Raw genomic sequence first — 4787 nt, forward strand, 5'->3', positions numbered from 1 at the left:
AAAGAGAGTAAGCATGAAGAGCTTCTCTCAGTTCAGAGTCAAGAAGAGCCCCCACAGTCAAACTCTAAGTTTGGTGTTAGGAGGCCACAACCAAACTCTAAGTTTGGTGTTAAGACCCCATATCCAAACTCTAAGTTTGGTGTTGGGACTATACAACATTGACCTGATCACCTTGTGGCTCCATGAGAGCCACTGTCAAGTTATTGACATTAAAGAAGCGCTTGTTGGGAGGCAACCCAATTTTATTTATCTAATTTTTATTTTATTTTATTGTTATTTTGTGTTTTATTAGGTACATGATCATGTGGAGTCACTGATGAGCGGATAATTTGTACCCTTTTTGGCATTGTTTTTAGTATGTTTTTAGTAGTTTTAGTTAAGTTCTTAGTATATTTTTATTAGTTTTTAGTTAAAATTCACTTTTCTGGACTTTACTATGAGTTTGTGTGTTTTTCTGTGATTTCAGGTATTTTCTGGCTGAAATTGAGGGATCTGAGCAAAAATCTGATCCAGAGACTCAAAAGGACTGCAGATGCTGTTGGATTCTGACCTCCCTGCACTCGAAGTGGATTTTCTGGAGCTACAGAAGCCCAATTGGCGCGCTCTTAACGGCGTTGGGAATTAGACATCCTGGGCTTTCCAGCAATATATGATAGTCCATACTTTGCCCAAGATTTGATGGCCCAAACCGGCGCTCAAAGTCACCCTCAGGAATTCCAGCGTTAAACGCCGGAACTGGCACAAGAATGGGAGTTAAACGCCCACTCTGGCACCAAAGCTGGCGTTTAACTCCAAGGAGAGTCTCTACACGAAAATGCTTCATTGCTCAGCCCAAGCACACACCAAGTGGGCCCAGAAGTGGATTTCTATGACATTTACTCATCTCTGTACACCCTAGGCTACTAGTTTTCTATAAGTAGGACCTTTTTACTATTGTATTAGACATCTTGGTAGCTATCTTTGAGTTTCATGCTATCTTAGATCATTTGGGAGGCTGGCCATTCGGCCATGCCTAGACCTTGTTCTTATGTATTTTCAACGGTGGAGTTTCTACACACCATAGATTAAGGTGTGGAGCTCTGCTGTACCTCGAGTATTAATGCAATTACTATTGTTCTTCTATTCAATACCGCTTGTTCTTTGTCCAAGATATCACTTGTTCTTCAACTTGATGAATGTGATGATCCGTGACACTCATCATCATTCTCACCTATGAACAAGGTGACTGACAACCACTTTTGTTCTACAAGCAATCAAGGCTCTAGTGAATATCTCTTGGATTCTTTAACCGGAATCTTCGTGGTATAGGCGAGAACTGATGGCGGCATTCAAGAGAATCCGGAAGGTCTAACCTTGTCTGTGGTATTCTGAGTAGGATTCAATGATTGAATGACTATGACGTGCTTCAAACTCCTAGCAGGCGGGGCGTTAGTGACAGACGCAAAAGAATCAATGGATTCTATTCCGGCCTGACCGAGAACCGACAGCTGATTAGCCATATGCTGTGACAGAGCATAGGAACATTTTCACTGAGAGGATGGGAGGTAGCCACTGACAACGGTGAAACCCTTGCATAAGCTTGCCATGGAAAGGAGTAAGAAGGATTGGATGAAGACAGTAGGAAAGCAGAGAGACGGAAGGGAAGGCATCTTCATACGCTTATCTGAAGTTCCTACCAATGAATTACATAAGTGCCTCTATCTTTATCTTTATGCTTTATTCGTATATCACTATACCCATTTGAGTCTGCCTGACTAAGATTTACAAGGTGACCATAGCTTGCTTCATACCGACAATCTCCGTGGGATCGACCCTTACTCACGTAAGGTATTACTTGGACGACCCAGTGCACTTGCTGGTTAGTTGTGCAAAGTTGTGTAGTGATCACAATTTCGCGCACCAAGTTTTTGGCGCCGTTGCCGGGGATTGTTTGTGTATGGACAACTGACGGTTCATCTTGTTGCTTAGATTAGGTATTTTTTTCAGAGTTCTTAAGAATGAATTCTAGTGTTTCAAGGTGATGTTCTTATCATCACCAAAGCTGATTGATCCTCATCAATTTAGCTCTTGAATGCAATGTCCTGCTGAAGCTTGGCTAGCTATGTCTAATTCCTTTAGACTAAAGCTTTAGACTAACATTGCATGATTCCTGGAATTCTTATTAAGAATTTTGATACCTTTGTTTTTCTTTTCCATATAATTTTCGAAAAAGCACAAAAAAAAAATTTACAAAATCATAAAATCCAAAAATTTCTTGTTTGAATCTAGAGTCTCATGTTAAGTTTGGTGTCAATTGCATGTTTCTGTTCTTTTTGCATTCATGCATGTGTCTTCATTAATCTTCAAGTTGTTCTTGATGATTTTATTACTCTGATTTTTTATTCTCTTGACTTGAGTGTTTATATGTATCATATGCATTCTCATTTTTGTTAGTGTCAATAGTATACAAACTGCTAAGTTTGGTGTCTTGCATGCATTGTTATTTGATTTTAGTGCATTTTGATTATTCCTTATTATTAAAAAACCAAAAATATTTTTAATTTGTGTCTCCTCAAGTCAATAATACAGAGAATTGAAGATTCAGAACATACAGCAGAGGAATTGCACAGAAAAAGCTGGGCGTTCAAAATGCCCAGTGAAGAAGGACAGACTGGCGTTTAAACGCCAGCCAGGGTACCTGGTTGGGCGTTTAACGCCCAAAAGGGTATAGTTTTGGGCGTTAAACGCCAGATTTTGTTTTCAAAATCAATTTTTTTTCAAGTTTTCAAAGTTTTTCAAAATCAAATCTTTTTCAAATCATATCTTTTCAATCAAATGTTTTCAAAATCAATTTCCTTCCTTTTTCAAAGATACTTGCTAACAATTAATGATTTAATTGAACATTTCAAGTATGTTGCCTTTTCTGTTGAGAGAGGTTTAATGTTTGAATCATATCTTTTCTTGTTAGGCAAGTCATTAATTTTTAAAAATCAAATCTTTTTAAAGTTGTTTTCAAATCATATCTTTTTTTTAAAAAAAAAAATTATTTTCAAATCATATTTTCTCAATCACATCTTTTTAAAACCAATCATATCTTCTTAACCTCATCTTTTTCAAAATAGTCTTTAATCAAATCTTTTTGACTTCTAATTTAAAAATCTTTTTCAAAAATCACTTGATTTCTTTCCCACTCTTATTTTCGAAAATCAATTAGTGTTTTTCAAAAATGTTATCAAAATCTTTCACTTAATTTTCGAAAATTGCTTCCCTTCTTCCCACATCCTTCTATTTATGGACTAACACTATTCCTTAATGCAAAATTCGAACTCCATCTTCTTTGATAAGTTTGAATTTTCTACTTCTGTCTTCTACTTTTCTTTTCCTCTGACACCTCAAGGAATCTCTATACTGTGACATAGAGGATTCCACATTTTCTTGTTTTCTTCTCTTTCATATGAGCAGGAGCAGAGACAAAGGCATTCTTGTTGAAGCTGACCCTGAACCTGAAAGGACCTTGAAGCGAAAGCTAAGAGAAGCTAAGGCACAACTCTCTGTTGAGGACCTGACCGAATTCTTCAAAGAAGAAGACATGGCAGCCGAAAACAACAACAATGCCAACAATGCAAGGAAGGTGCTGGGTGACTTTACTGCACCTACTCCCGACTTCTATGGGAGAAGCATCTCTATCCCTGCCATTGGAGCAAACAACTTTGAGCTTAAGCCTCAATTAGTTTCTCTAATGCAACAGAATTGCAAGTTCCATGGACTTCCATTGGAAGATCCTCATCAGTTTTTAGCTGAATTCTTGCAAATCTGTGACACAGTCAAGACTAATGGGGTTGACCCTGAGGTCTACAGACTGATGCTATTCCCTTTTGCTGTAAGAGACAGAGCTAGAATATGGTTGGACTCTCAACCTAAAGAAAGCCTGGACTCTTGGGAAAAGCTAGTCAATGCCTTCTTGGCAAAGTTCTTTCCACCTCAAAAATTGAGTAAGCTTAGAGTGGAAGTCCAAACCTTCAGACAAAAGGATGGTGAATCCCTCTATGAAGCTTGGGAAAGATACAAACAATTGATCAGAAAGTGTCCCTCAGACATGCTTTCTGAATGGAGCATCATAGGTATTTTCTATGATGGTCTCTCTGAACTATCCAAGATGTCTTTGGATAGCTCTGCTGGAGGATCTCTTCATTTGAAGAAGACGCCTACAGAAGCTCAAGAGCTAATTGAAATGGTTGCAAATAACCAATTCATGTACACTTCTGAAAGGAATCCTGTGAACAATGGGACTAGTCAGAAGAAAGGAGTTCTTGAGATTGATGCTCTGAATGCCATTCTGGCTCAGAACAAGATATTGACTCAACAAGTCAATTTGATCTCTCAAAGTCTGTCTGGAATGCAAAATGCACCAAGCAGTACTAAGGATGCTTCATCTGAAGAAGAAGCCTATGATCCTGAGAACCCTTCAATGGAAGAGGTGAATTACCTAGGAGAACCCTATGGAAACACCTATAATTCTTCATGGTGAAATCACCAAAATTTCTCATGGAAGAATCAAGAAAGACCTCAACAAGGTTTTAACAACAATAATGGTGGAAGAAACAGGTTTAGCAATGGCAAGCCTTTTCCATCATCTTCTCAGCAACAGACAGAGAATTCTAAGCAGAACCCCTCTGACTTAGCAACTATGGTCTCTGATCTAATCAAAACCACTCAAAGTTTCATGACTGAAACAAGGTCCTCCATTAGGAATTTGGAGGCACAAGTGGGACAGCTGAGCAAGAAAGTTACTGAACTCCCTCCTAGTA

The 4787-nt window shown here is 38.4% G+C and overlaps 1 non-coding gene across 1 annotated transcript; it reads right to left on the reverse strand.

Moving 5' to 3' along the window:
- Positions 1-3973: 3973 nt before the first annotated feature.
- On the reverse strand, positions 3974-4081 carry LOC130972123 (small nucleolar RNA R71). Its single transcript, XR_009083320.1, has one exon. It is a non-coding gene; the product is annotated as a small nucleolar RNA R71 (small nucleolar RNA).
- Positions 4082-4787: the final 706 nt, after the last annotated feature.

This window comes from Arachis stenosperma, chromosome 3 (genome assembly GCF_014773155.1).
Source record: "Arachis stenosperma cultivar V10309 chromosome 3, arast.V10309.gnm1.PFL2, whole genome shotgun sequence".
Lineage (NCBI taxonomy): Eukaryota > Viridiplantae > Streptophyta > Magnoliopsida > Fabales > Fabaceae > Arachis > Arachis stenosperma.